We start from the raw sequence: 15780 nt of genomic DNA on the forward strand, positions 1-15780 counted from the left end.
GTATCATCAAGTTCAGATTCAAGACAACACAGAATAAGTGTTGAATCACAAAGTATTTATGAAAGTATGGTTCAATGGAACACCAAATATCGACATGTTGGTTCATGCTTTTTCACTAATTGCAAAAATATGTGGCATAACAGTGGTGAGAGATACATTCTCGCTACAAGAAGGAGGAATGTTCTTTTATGCCTTCCTCCATTTTGCCTCATCAGTCGGGTCTTGAAATAGAGTCAGCAAGATCTCGCTTTAGTTTCCCGCTTCCGTCAGGCATAATAATACAACCATATACGGTTATTCTAAAAATGAAAACTTTGCTGGTTCAAACTGTGGTTCAGGAAACTAGCCTCTGCATAATAAAATAATTATTGGCTTACACATTCTGAATGGACTGCCTTACGGCTCAGATTGTTGCATCAATCCATGGATGTGCTCACTTCAGAGTGCAGGGATAGCACCAAAAAATCAGTACATTTCCTATTGAGGAGATCGGAAGTGGCTTGTTTAATGTTAATGTTATATTTAATACGGTACAGATTACTGACGTCTTCCAGTTCATGGATAAATGAGTTTTTGACATTAATTCAGTTATAGGGCCATCAACTGTGCCCAGCGCGCCTTCCAATCATATTAGCTGCAGCAAACGGGACCCACTCGGTCGGGTTTTCAACCCCGGATATCGAGTTTGTAAGAGATATCTTTAACACAAGTTCTCCCAGTACAAGTATAGGCAGTATTGGATATGGACAGTGTGTTAACAATACATCACCAGGGGGCTCCAGCTACATCCTTAGTCATATTTTGGCATACCCCACGGACTCACGTCTATGTGTACGAGCACGTTTGCTATATTACATCAAGACTAAGAGGTGTGGAATCAGCATTGTTTATTAGCCACAAACAACCACACAAGAAAAGGTCGGTTGAGACTATTTCAAGGTGGCTGAAGCAGGTTCTGGTTTATGCGGGTATTAACACTACCAATTTACATCTCATTCCGCCAGGGCGGCATCAACGTCAGCGGCCAGGGCAATGGACGTTCCCATCGGCCATCTCCTCGCGGCCGCAGTAAATGAATTTTCAAAAATATTTTTTACCATAGGCTGATTGCCGACCCAGGGCTATTTGCCCATTCTGTTTTGCATTCCATTTTTAGCCTCCCCTGAGATAGACGGGTTGCTATTGATTTATTTATTAACGTAAAACATTAATATGTTTAAATCAATGTTGTAGTGGCCTGGTCAAGGTCAGGAAAAGTCCGGACTCCAGGCGGGTTCAAACATTAGTCTTTTAATCCCAACAGCAAGAGTACATTACACACACACCTCGAGAGCACTAAACCCAGGGTCGTCTGGAAAGCCCGTGGCAGACCAACGCCCCTGTCCCTCAATCGGCGAGGGGGATGATCCAAGGAGTGGCCTACCCCCCAGGGATCGCCACAATGTCATGGTTAATGCATTCACTCATCCTGAGTCAATCAATGCAGTGAGATGCCGGGATTTGAATCTCTGGCATGAAATCACTGAGCTTTGAACTCTTCACGAAATCACTCATGCGACTCCGAAATAAAATAGTAAGATTAAACAAGAACTTACCAGTTTGAAGTTTGATCTTTAATTTATGAGGAGTTACGTTGGTGATTACGTGCCCTCCACTCCCAAACCTCTCTCACAAAGGTCATCTGGTAGTTCTCAAGTTTTGGATCTTTCTATGTTATTTCAAGTATTTTTACCTGGGATTTCATACCACTGCTTTGAAGATTGACGCGCATGCGAACTGGTAAGTTCTCGTTTAATCGTACTATTATCTATATGTTGTGTAATTGTCTATCCATGATCAATATTTTCATACTAAATATCTGACTAAAAACTATACTGTGGAATTTGTTAGTCAGATATTTATAATGGAAATATTGATCATGGATAGACAATAACTCAAAATATAGATATTGATGTTCTTATGACATGATTGTGCAAAAAAATAATGAATCTGATTATCTTGAGAGTGCATGTTTGTGGATTATGATACAGAGATTGGATTGTGGCCGTCGCCATGATTTTGTGCACACTCACATTCACAGCCGGCAGGCAGGACAGGGACGATATCGGGGCCTAAATAACATATTTTGCATCAACAGATTAAAATAAAATTACATCAAAAACTAGATAAGATGTTAAATAAATGCATGACAGTACGTACCTTTTGTTTTGTCCTGAACTTGCGAGCCGTGATTTTGAAGGCGTTGAGGCTGTCCCGATTTTCTCCCAGCGATTCAATAGTTAAGCAACATTTTTTTTTAATCGCTAACGGGATGACAGAACAAAATTTCCTCATAAGTTTTGTCTTACGAGGAAATCCCTATTTGACAGCCAATAAAAACCTGCATTTTACTAAACCCCCCCCCCCCCCCCACAGCCTCTCGAGTCGCACGTGCAGGCAGCGAACAGATCAAGACCGCCACAGATGGCAGGAAATTGTAACAAAGCTACAGAGTGCATTAATAAAACCCCAGTATTATTGTTCATTGGCAGACACCCGGCTTGATCAGTTCCAAATGCTTGATTGTAAAACATCAAAGTCTAGAATAATGGAGAGAATTTGCACACATTTTAAAGGATTCAATCCATGATAGTCTTCAATTACACTCAACACAGATTAGAAATGCTTTAGCCTGAAGGAAATATGCTAAACTGGCCCTGAGCGAGGGACTCTGGGTCCTGCAGGAACATATTTATCTAATGCATTCCTTCTGCAAAAACACGTGGGCATTTTAAACATGTACGGTAGATCCTGTGCAATTGTATAATGAACTGGGTGGAGGACATGAATACACTTGATTTGGTGCAGAGGCTGGACACAAGGTGGGTGAAACTTCATTGGAAGTTATAAAATGGTGCATTTGAGCAGGAAGAAAAAAAAGAGATACAATATAAAATAATGGCACCATTTTCAAAGTGGACAGTAACAGATCTGGGCTTATATATTCATGAAAGCAGCATTGGCACGTTGAGAAAGTGGTAAAAAGAGCATTTTGTACTTTGGCTACACAGAAGCATGTAGTAGAAGAATTACAAAGTCTTGATGAACCAGTGCAAAACACTGGTTCTGCAACAGTTGGTGGCTTGTGGCATTAAACTTTAGATGTCTTTAGAAGTTTAGACTTTAACAATATCCTTGAATGATTCCAGGGCATTTATTCTTGAATAAATTCTCCACCTGAATGTTTGCTCCTTTGTGAATCCAGAGTCGTCTGAATCAGAGACAGTTTAACTTAGTTCAGGGATACTGCACGGAAACAGGCCCTTCGGCCCACCGAGTCCGCACCGACCAGCAATCCCCGCACATTAACACTACCCCACACACAATAGGGACAATTTAAATTTATACTGAATGCATTTTAGCTGGATGTCACTCTTAAAATTAAACCCTGTCTGCTATGCACAATTAGATTCTCCCTTCTGCTATTCTTAGCCCAGAATAAAGATATTGTTTTATCGTACACCTACATGGTCTTTCCACCACTAATCACACACAATATTATTTTTTTATATCCCAGGCTCTTATTTGTCAGACACAGCAATCAATTGATTGCTCAGTTGCAAAGTGAGGGTTTTATAGCCCTCATTTTGTGGTACATCAGCATACTTTGACCCGTGACAAGACTTGATCTGCCGCAGATGGAACTGGTAACATCAGGCATGGGGCAAACCAAGGTGAAATCTTTTGTTATACCTCTAGTTGAGCTCCATGACTGGAAGGTGTAAAACCTTGCAAAATAAATTATGCTGTCAAACACATTAAAAAAAAAACAATCATATTTTACTGCATTTTAGATAAAGAAGCTTTATTACCTTTGCTGTTTGATTGCAATCTGATGAGAAACTAAGTACAGTGCAGTCTGGATATTAGAAAAAAAAGTGAGGCACAAGCTATGGAGGGAGACTCACATTTAATGTTTTAGGTTGATAGACACAAAATGCTGGAGTAACTCAGCAGGACAGACAGCATCTCTGGAGAGAAGGAATAGGATATTTTTTGAGTCGAGACCCTCCTTGAACATGAGAATCAGGGGAAATGGGAACGAGATATAGAGAGGTAGAATAAAGAATTGAAAGATATGAAAAAAAGTAACGATGTCCAAGGAAGTGCATTGTTAGGAAGCCGGGAAGATCATTAAAGACCCCTCCCACCCCATGGACTGTTTGCCCTCCTCCCATCAGGGAGGCGGTACAGGAGCCTCAGGTCTCGTACTAGTAGGATGAGGAACAGCTTCTACAATAATACCATCACACTGCTAAACTCGGAGTCCCGCCAATAGATTTCTCCAGTCCCTCCGTCCACATTGTTTGATTATTCTGTATTTTTATTTTTATTTCTATATTGCACTACTACTACGGACTGACGCTAAACTGCATTTCGTTGTACCCATACTTGTATTTGTGCAATGACATTAAAGTTGAATTGAATTGAATTGAATTGAATCTCCTTAATGATTTAGGTTGATGAATTTCACTGATTCAGCCTGAGCAGCTGAGTATTTTCAGCATATTCTGTGTTTATTTCCAAATGAAAAATGGGCTGTTAATAAACTTCTGAAATTTTGTCTTTAAACACACAACTAAAAATGTCACTATCTAGTAAATTGTGTACAGTTAAAAATAAGGTGCATCTCATGAGTGGGACCCAGGAGTAACTTGAATTAATCTTTCCCACCACTTTCATACTGTATTTACTCACACATTACACTCAAAGAAGCATAGCAAGTGAAGTAAACTGTACCAATGAGGGCACACAGTGTAGCGAGAAATGGGGGTTCTCAAATGGTCGTGCTTTTAAAAGCAAATTATACACAATGCACATTAAAAAACAGCAAATTTTACTGAAAACACTTTGCCTTATTTGTCCTAGATATTTAAATGAAAATCCTGTCCGTGTCATGTAATCGATTTTAATTGTAATCCAGGACTGATTGGGTCTGGAAAACAGGCCTGATACTTCATTGCCAGTTGTTGCTTCATTGCCAATTGTCACAACATGCCATCTTGGATGACCTTGGAAGGATTGCAAGGAGTTGGCAAGTAATGTAGGCCATTGAATAAGCTAAATTGAAATAGTAATGAATGGAATTGTGAAAATATAAAAATATGCACATTAAAAAGAATAAAGAAATGATGACATTGACTGGAGATCATCAGTGACTTCAGAAAATTGATATGCAAAATAATTATATTGGCAGTCGTTTGAAATTCTGACATTCAAGTATTATTTACAGACATTTATAAGACTGAAATAGGAAAGTTCTGAAAGTATTTTGCAAGTTGCAAAAATTTAAAAGCAGAAGAATTGATTTGGCCTTCACTTCAACACTTCACAGAAATTGTTGTGTTTTTAATTTTTAAATATTAACCTATTCCTCTTTTCAGATGCTGAATTCTTGTCATGTTCCATTAATATATCTGTCAGTACATCTTAAGAAACTAAAAATCAGCAGTTTCAAAAGATGCCAGGTTCAGTTTCCGACATGTGATATACTATCGGACCTAGTTAAGGAATATTATTCATGCTTTCAGCAACGCTCGATCAAGAGAAAGCTCATCCAGGTTCCAGAGCCCATCAACATTCACCATGGATCTTTCATAAAGAATAACCAGTTGTAGACACCTTCAGGAGGCAGTGACATCCATGGATGGTTGGGAACTCTTTATTTATCAGTAGGGTGACACGGTGGTGCAGAGTTAGAGTTGCTGCCTTAAAGCGCGTATCTGTATGGAGTGCATGTTCTCCCCATGACCAATGTGGGTTTTCTCCGAGATCTTTGGTTTCCTTCCACACTCCAAAGACGTATAGTTTGTAGGTTAACATACATTGATATAAATGTTTAAAAAAATGTCCCCAGTGTAAGATCGTGTTAATGTGCGGGGATCACTGATGGACCCGGTGAGCCGAAGGACCTGTTTCCTCACTGTATCTCTAAACAAAACTAAAATAAAATAAACTAGTGCCGAGCCAGATCCCGTGGGATTGGTCTGCTTCTAGAGAACAGGGAATCAATTGCCATCTTTGAAATGTGTATGATATCTAAACCAATTTGACTAGTTTGTGAAATGTATTCTCCAGAGTTTCTAGCAAAAAAAAAGAGCTAAAAAAGCTGTGGATAAAAACACTACTATAATGAAGCAGCATCAATAACAATTTTAGCTTGTCTAAGGATTTCAAAAACGATTGACGGGCAAATTTCATCTGTCTGAAGAAGGGTCTCGACCCGAAATGTTATACATTCCTTCTCTCCAGAGATGCTGCCTGTCCTGCTGAGCTACTCCAGAATTTTGTTTCTGCTGTATCTTCGGTGTAAACCAGCATCTGTAGTTCCTTCCCACAGATTTCATCCACTTCAGATTCAAACTACTTTGGTAGCCCAGTACAAAATATTTATCTCCACATCATCGAGTACTTAACAGCTCATTTGAGACAGCAAGCAGAATATTTCCATATACAAGGTAAAGCTCTCACCTTGCGGAAAATATATTCACCATTCTCATCCAGCTGAACAGCAATCACAAAATCAGTACCATGGAGAGAGCCTCTGTCAAAAACAAACTGTAGTAATGGTAAGGAATGGAAGGAATCATCCAGAACTGAGAATAATTACAAGAGTCAGCTGGCAAAATATATTTAACACAGAACTGGAGCAATGCCATCTCTGGAGACAAGTTTTCATCTTCCATATTGAACAAGCTAAAACATAAGAGAAGGAAATGAACACACAATAAAGAATGGCACAGACAAAGTAGCTGACAAAATCGACACAAGACATCCCACAGGCAGGCAATGTAAGCAGGGATAGATACACAATGCTGTAGTAACTCAGCAGACCAGGCAGCATCTCTGGATTATCGTCTGCTTTGATCTGTCCTTTTCACACCTTGTATGTTCTCCATACCCTTCCATATCACTAGTCTCCCTCTTCCCTGACTCCCAGTCTGAAGACGGGTCTCAACCCGAAACGTCACCCATTCCTTCTCTCCAGAGATGTTGCCTGTCCTGCTGAGTTACTCAAGCATTTTGTGTCTATCTTCGGTGTAAACCAGCATCTGCAGTTCCTTCCCACACAAAGTAAGCAGGGAATATCTCAACAATATACACGTTATTATCAGTAGTTACCTGTTTATCGCTCTGAAAATAGCATCCTGGTGTAACTTTGTTGGGCTCCAACAGTTATAGAAAGACTAGACCAAGTGCAGCCCCGTTGAGTCTGCTCCTTTAACGGTGTGCTCCCCCAATGCAATATTCCACCAGTCACCTGTTCCCCCAACACAACTGCTCCGTTCCCGGACGTAAAATTCCAGCACTGCCCTGCCTCCCTCGGCACTGAAATTTAAAAATAAATCCAATTGCACTTACCCTGCCTGCCACAGCAGTTCCAATTGCAATGCCAATTGGCCCTCCCCCTCCTGTTGAAATATTCCATTGATGTAAAAAGTTCAGAGTGTTCCTGTATTGCAACTTTGTATCGAAGTGTGTTGGAAGCTGGCAGGAAGGATTTTAACAGTAAAAATCTTGTTAAAGTTGGCATTTTTGAAACTTTAATCATCAATAACTTGTGAAATGTAGGATTAAATCTTAAGTGAACCTGATTATGGCGTGGAGGGGAAAAATGTGTCAGAATATGTAAAAATGTAAGCATTAGGGCATAGCCTTTTGAGGAAGATACAAAACATACAAACAAACAAAAAACACATAAGATGAGACTTTTATAGATATACTAGACCAAGCACAGACCGATTGGGTCTGCTCCCCAAATGCACCCATTCACTACCTGTAGCCCCTACAGGAGGCGTGGTCCTCCAACTTAAGCCATTCCCGAACGTAAGATTCCAGCACTCCCCTGCCTCCCTGCGCAGTGGGCTTTAAAAAATCCAATTGCACTTCCTCTGCATGTTGCAATAGCAATTTGCCCTCCCCCTCCTGTGAGGTGAAAAGTTCAAAGTGTTCTTGTGTCATCACTGCTAGTCGAGCCATTGTGACGTCATCAGTTGAACCTGGTCGTTTTAAATGCAATGTCTTGATTTTTAAAAACTTTAACCAGTAATAAGTCGAGAAATAAGGCATGACATTTTCAGTGAATGTGATCTCTCCCTAAAGGGGAGAAATGTGAATCAGAATATGTAAAAATCTTGTCAGTTTTCATTTTTCATAACCTTAATTGTGAATAACGTCAAATATAGGATTAAATCTTTAGTTAAGATGATCACTGCTAACCAAGCCATTGTGACATCATCAGTTGAAGCTGGTTGTTTTATATTCAAAGTCTTTTGATTTTTTTTTTAACTTTTAATCTGTAACAAGTCGAGAATAAATCAAGAGCTAAAGCGTAAAATGTTCAGTGAAGGTGTTCTTGACCTAGAGGGTAAAAATGTCAAACAGCATATATAATGATGGTTGACATGGGTCAACCATGTGGATGGGTTGTATATATGACTAAGAGATACTGTATAGTATATGAGGGTGTTTTCTTTTCTTTTTTTCCTCTCTTTTTTGTATAGGTTTGTAAATATTTGATTAGTGTATAAATGTAAATAATTTGGTGTACATATAGCTGCTGGTGTACATATGGTGTACATATATCTGCTAAATTTGTATAAGATAATTATAAGCAGTTGAATAAGGGGTGGGAATTAATAAGCTCTGGCTTCTTCCTGCTCCTTTTCGGACACATACGATTTCATTTATTTATAGATATTGTTTATGACACTTTATAAATATTCTTGTTTTGTTTTTTTGTATGCTGTTTCACACTTGCTTTTTATTCTTTTATTCTGTTCGAAATAAACAATTAAATAAATATAAATAAATAATCGTTACCGCGCAGTGTTTTTGCAAAAATGTAAAGACAACCACATATACACACACATATTCACACACATACACTCAGGCATATGCACACATACAAGATCAGACTTTTAATGTACTAGACCAAGTGCAGACGTGTTGGGTCTGCTCTCCCAATGCACCCGTTCCCTACCCATAGCCCCCATGGGAGGCATGGTTCTCCAACACAAGCAGTTCCCGAACGTAAGTGAAGCTGATCACTGCTAGCCGAGCCATTGTGATGTCATCAGTTGAAGCTGGGCATTGTAAATACAAAGTCTTTTGATTTTTTTCACTTTAATCAGTAATAAGTTGAGAAATGAAGCATAAAATGTTCATTGTTTGTGATCTCTGCCTAGAGGGGGGAAATGTGAATCAGAATATGTATGTTGGCATTTTTAAAGGTTTCATCGCAAATAATGTCAAATAAAGGGAGAAATCAGTGAAGCTGATCACTGCTAGCTGAGCCATTGTGATGTCATCAGTTGACGCTGGTTGTTTAATTTCAAAGTCTTATGACTTTTTTAAACTTTTAATCAGTAATAAGTTGAGAATAATCGAGAAATAAAGAATAAAATGTTCAGTGAAGTTGGTCTCTGCCTCGAGGGGACAAATGTCAATCAAAATATGTAAAAATGTTATCGTTAACGCGTGGCGTTTTTGCGAAGATGTAAAACATACATATAAACACATATAAAATCACACATATACACATATACACATATACACATGTACACATGTACAAGATCAGACTTTTAGTAAGTATATGATATGATAGATATGCAACCTTTGTGCATATACATGATTTCATCAATAATGCCATTGTGTGATTTTGAACTTAGAGTTATATAATGCCGTGCAGTCTGATATACCAGCTTCTGCTGCCATATATTGGGTGAGGAGAGCAAAATTCCCAGAGGAATGGGTTAAAAAATAATTATCTGCCATTTCCTCAGGGGTTTTGTTCAACTTCCATTGCAGGAAACATTAAGAGGGCCCAGACACGTATCAGCCCTTCTATCTGATGATATAATAGAAAGGCAAAATGATGTGGCTGTGTCGGTTGTACTTGTTCAGAGGGTGCTGTTAAAGGTTTCTGATTCAGAGCGAGATCGATCTATTCTAGTCTATTAAAAATCAAAACACATCGCTGCTGGCCATGTTTATAAAGCTCCTCCTATTTTTTTCCCCTGCTGTGAAAATGTGTTTTCGTGATAACTTAGCTGAGGCTGAGAGACAAAAGTAGGAGAGGAATAAAAGAATCAGGGGAATAGACATGCATCAGAGCACAACAGATTGAATCTCCATGGCAGGCTACTACCAAGCTATCAGGAAATATATATTGGTATAAATGCATTTGTGTCGATGGATTCAGGTATGTATGTGTGGACACAAAAGAGCTGCAGATGTTCATTTCCAAAAAAGACACTGGAGTGCTGGAATAACTCAGCGGGCTCAGCAACATCTCTGGAGAACATGACCGAAACAATGCCAATCTGTGTTCTCCGGCGATGGTGTTTGACTTGTTGGGTTTATCAGCCCTCGGTGTCTTTGTAGGGAAAGCGAGCTTTTGCCATTCTCAAGAACAATCCCACAATAAAACATAAAATTATGCAATTTGATAATGTACCAACTATATCAGCAGAGACAATGAAAACAATACAGGAAAAGCAAGGGATTTATAAAGTATTAACTGCTCAATGCTGCATTGAGGAGTCACCCAACCATACCCAATGGATGCAGATTCTTGACCATCATTTCACAGGAGCAGGATGAATGGGAAGAAGCAATGGCTGCTGGCTCTAAGCATCCTTGCATAGGGTCAGGCAGCAAAGTCCAAGGCCTTGGGCAGCATAACATACCATAAATGCCCCCACCACCACCTCTCACCCCTCCACCTCTCTCCCCGCACTCTCTCACTCTCTCACCCTCCTCTCTCCCCCTCGTCTCTCCCCCTCGTCTCTCCCCCTCCTCTCTTTCCTCCTCTCTACCCCCAAACCCCCACACACTCCTCCCCTCCCCCCCCCCCCCCCTCCACCCTCACCTCTCCCCTCCCCCCCCCACACACTCCTCCCTCCTCCAAGGGAGATACCTTTGAGGATCACAATGTCCTTGCCGAACACAATGCCAAGTTAAAGTAACCTCTGCCTGCACGTGATTCACATCCCTCCATTCCATGCGAGACAGGCATCAACAGCTACTTAGCCTGAGGCAGGAGCTTTGCCTTTCACATCTTTGACCGAGCTATTTAACACTGTTAAAATTGAAGTTGGTAAAAAGCTCTCCACCTTTCCCATTCTCTGCATGCCTCCACCCAAATGGGACTTCAGCAATGGGCTTTACTGATAGACTCAGCCCCACAGGTCTGCCAGTAGGTCTTAGGGTTACAAAGCTATCATGTCGGACTGGGAATGTATTCCCCTCGTATTTCATCTTTTCAGCCCATATTGCCTGTTTTGTTTCCTTCTGTTGTCCTATGAAAGTTTCCCGATCCTCTGGCTTCCGGCTACTCTTTGCTGTGTTATACATCTTTTCTTTTAGTTTTATTCTATTGCTAACTTCTCTTGTCAGCTACGGTTGCCTCCTACTCCCCTTAGAATCTTTCTTCCTTTTTGGAATGAAATGATCCTGCACTTTCCAGATTATGCCCAGACATTCCTGCCATTGCTGTTCCACCATCATTCCTGCTAGGATCCCTTTCCAGTCTACCTTGGCCAGCTCCTCTCTCATGCCTACATAGTCCTCTTTGTTCAACTGCATCACTGACACTTCCAATTTAATCTTCTTCTCAAATTGCAATTGCAAGTGAACTCTGCAACTAAACAGAAGCCCAATGTAATGTTAATAGAGTTAACTAAGTGCTTAATTCCTTAAGTTAATAGCCAGCAGCAGAAGCAGGACCACTTACAGGAGTGAAAACCATGGCAACCGGATTTCAACATGTGTGAGATGATCTTTGGTAAGGAACGGTTGAGGCCTGAAGTTGGTTTCAGATCCATTACACGATCCCAAAAATTCAATAGTCATGAACACAGAATAGTAAGAAAATAATCTTCATAACTATTGGGCTAGAATACAATGGGGTGGAAATGGTGCTATAAAATGTGTACGCAGAGAATAGGAAGGCCCTGGAGAGTGTTGTGGAGCAGATGGATCGAGGAGTATGTCATTCCTTGAAAGTGGCATCTGGTTACAGTAGATAGGCTGGTCAAGAAAGCTTTCAGTACATTGACCTTCAACAGTCTTTCGACATTTGGGGGTCTGGGACGTATTACTAGGGGTGGTGGTGGAGCTATATATGATAGTTGCATTTAAGAGTCTTTCAGATAGGCACATGGAATTGATGGAATTGATGGATGAGGATCATGTACAGGCAGATGAGTTCAGGTTAACTAGGCTGATGCGGCACAAACATTATGGGCTGAAGTGCCCGTTCCTGTGCTGTACTGTTCTTTGTTCTCTATCCCGTGTTCTATCCTAATTAATAATTTAAAATCTACCTGACCACTTTTCCAGAGACTCTGGTATAAAAGGTGTTTGGTGTGTAGACGGAAACAATATATGAATTCCATTGATCTCTGAAGCAGCCCTGGAGCAGGAAGCAGAGAGGGCAGTTGGCGTGTAATTTTGTGTCTGGAAAACTGCAACCAATGTATTTCCATGGGGTTCTGTTCTCAGACACCTGTGTTGTAGAAAGATATATTAATGGTTCAAACAAATATTAAGAACTGGACAAAGAAGATTGCACATGGCAAAACTTTGATTGTACATGAGGAGGAAACTGTTAGACTGCAGGAGGACATAAGTTGCCAGCTCTGTCAGGCACAATAATAGCAAATAGAATTTTAACTCATGGAGATGTAAAATAATGATCCACAATCCCATTTATGGTGGAAAGGCTCAAAAATGTCAAATTCCTGGGCATGCATATTTCCGAAGATCTTTCCTGGTCCCAGCACACTGATGCAATTATAAAGAAGGCACATCAGCGCCTCTACTTCCTGTGAAGACTACAGAGAGTCGGTTTGTCAAGGAGGACTCTCTCGAACTTCCACAGTAGGGAGCACATTCAATTCATCTATGAGAGGGCCTGGTTGGGGCAGGGGGATAGGCAGTGATTTGGGTTAAGACCGTGCATCGAGACTATGAATAGAAGGAAGATGTTGAGTAGAAAGGGGTGAGGCGTAGGATTGAAGGAGGAGCTGGCATGCATCAGTGGAAGCAGGTGAGGAGGGGGGTGATGAGCAGATTGTGCCAGACGGGGGGGGAGAGATGGAGGTAGAGACAGGGGCTTATTTGTCATGAAAAATAAGCATAAACACACTAAGCTGTACACATAGCTCGGGGAATACAATCCAGTTCTGGCCACCAGATTAAACGGATGGTGTGACTGCACTTGAGAGGATTCAGAAGAGCTTCTTGAAGAAATCTTCAACAATCAAACGCTGTAGCTATGGGGAAAAGATAAGATAATCTTTGGAAGAGTAAGGGCCTTGCCGAGACTCTGCTGAATAAAACTGCGGAGTGCCTGAGCAGAATAAGTAGTGTTATTTTGTGTGGTTATGAATTCCAAATAAAATCCAAAAAACAGAGACAGCAGTTTGTATTGTGCTTCACTTTATTGTGGCATCCAAATTGCTTCTGGTCTGCAGGGCACTGTTCCAGCTCTGCCGGCACCTGGCATCAGTGTGGGCATCAGTTGTGTATCCTTACATGGTACGTCACAACACCTGGTTTCCAAATATGAGAATGCAACATCCATAAGGTCATAAATGATAGGAGCAGAATTAGGCCATTTGGCCCATCGTCTACTCTGCCATTCAATTGTGGTTGATCTATCTCTCCCTCCCATCCCCATTCTCTTGCCTTCTCCCCATAGCCCCTGACACCCGTACTAATCAAGAATCTATCTATTTCCGCCTTAAATATATCCGCTTTCCACAGATTCACCACCCTCTGACGAAAGAAATTCCTCCTCATCTCTTTCCTAAAAGAACGCCTTTTAATTCTGAGGCTATGACCTCTGGTCCTAGACTCTCCCACTAGTGGAAACATTCTCTCCACATCCACTCTATCCACACCTTTCACCATTCTGTACATTTCAACGAGGCCTCCCCCTCATTCTTCTAAACTAAACTAAACTAAATGGCTCACTTCTGTTGCTTTATTCAAAGGGGTAGGCAAACGAGTGCCTTATTGATTAAAAAAAAAACAACCGGGTTAATTAGATCATTTCCAGAAAGGATATTGATTTAGAAAATTGTTATTATTTGAGCTGCAGAAGGGTCTCCACCCGAAACATCGCCCATTCCTTCCATCCAGTGGTACTGGAAATGCCGCTGAGTTACACCTGAATTTTGTGCCTATCTTCTTTATTTTCGAAAGGGAGTGGTTTGACTCCCAGGTTGAATTCAGGAATCAAGAAAAAGTACTTTTATTGTGATCGTGTTCTTTGCCATTTTTGAAAACGTGCATTGAATAACCACAAACATGTAGGCAAACTGATTATATAAAAAAGAATGCTAAAGTAATGATTGAAAGAAGTTATGTAGGTCACAAGCGAATGTCCAAATTAAAATGCACAAGCAACACTTCGGTCGGCACTTAACACTAACAGCAGTTACAGTTTCCGCATCTGCCTACAAACATGAAGAATGAGTATTTTTAACATCCCAGTTGAGTCAAGACTAACATATTTTACACTTAATCCTTCATTGCCATTTAGCTAATATATTTCAAAACATTTTATACATTATGACCCATTATTGGGGAAATGAAGCGTGCGCCATCTCAACTGGAATGTGGCAGCTAATTTAGCTCGTAACAAGATCAATCACGTTGGCCTAGATGTGGAGATAGCATTAACTGTGACTCCGTTATTAACAAGTAAATCAGGCAGTAACTCCGAGCATTTATACTCATGGAAATGTAGTCCATTCACACAGCTCTGAAAAAAAAGGACTCAGTTTTGAGAACATGTTACTCCCTTAAGGCAGCAGTGGTCCGACTTGCTGGTGTGGCGTTCTGGCTTTCGGCAGCGGCCTGGAGCTGATGCAGCGGGGCTCGGAGCTGAGACTGCGGGACCCGGAGCGGAGACTGCGGGACCCAGAGCTGGGGTGGCTGCCCGGAGCTGGGGCAGCGGCCCGGAGCGAAGACTGCGGCGGCGGGACCCGGAGCGGAGGCTGCGGGACCCGGAGCGGAGACTGCGGGACCCGGAGCGGAGAGCTGGGGCGGGGCCTGGAGCGGGAACCGGAGCTGGGGCGGCTGCCCGGAGCTGATGCTGTGGCGGGCCGTCTCGGAGCGGAGACGGCGTTCCGGCTTTCTGCGGCGTCGACATCACCACGGAGGTTCGCGGGACTGGAGGGCGGCATCTCCGGCCTGGATCGATCACCTCAGCGCAGAGGGAGAACAAGGAGGGAAGAGACGGAGACTAAAGACTTTGACTCCATTACAGTGAGGATGTGCTTGGTGAACTCACTGTGGTGGATAAACTCAGCGGGTGCAGCAGCATCTATCCTTCGCTCCATAGATGCTGCTGCACCCGCTGAGTTTCTCCAGCATTTTTGTGTACCTTCGATTCTCCAGCATCTGCAGTTCCTTCTTAATCACTGTGGTGGACGTTTAATTTGTGTTTATTGTATGTTTTGTTTTTATTGGTTCTGTGTATGACTGCAGGCAACATAATTTCGTTCAGACCAAAAGGCCTGAATGACAATAAAGGAATCTAATCTAATCTAATCTAATCTTAAACCCATGTCCCACTTTCACGACCTAATTGGCGACCTCTGCCGGGTTTGCCCTTGACTCATACTTGCAGCATGGTCGCCACGAGGCTGTAGGAGGTCTTCGTAACTCTTCCTCATGCTCGTGAGTGGTCTCCGAGTGCTCGTGACCTCAAGTAGGTCACGGCGC

Source organism: Leucoraja erinacea, chromosome 25 (assembly GCF_028641065.1).
Source record: "Leucoraja erinacea ecotype New England chromosome 25, Leri_hhj_1, whole genome shotgun sequence".
Taxonomy (NCBI): Eukaryota; Metazoa; Chordata; class Chondrichthyes; order Rajiformes; family Rajidae; genus Leucoraja; species Leucoraja erinaceus.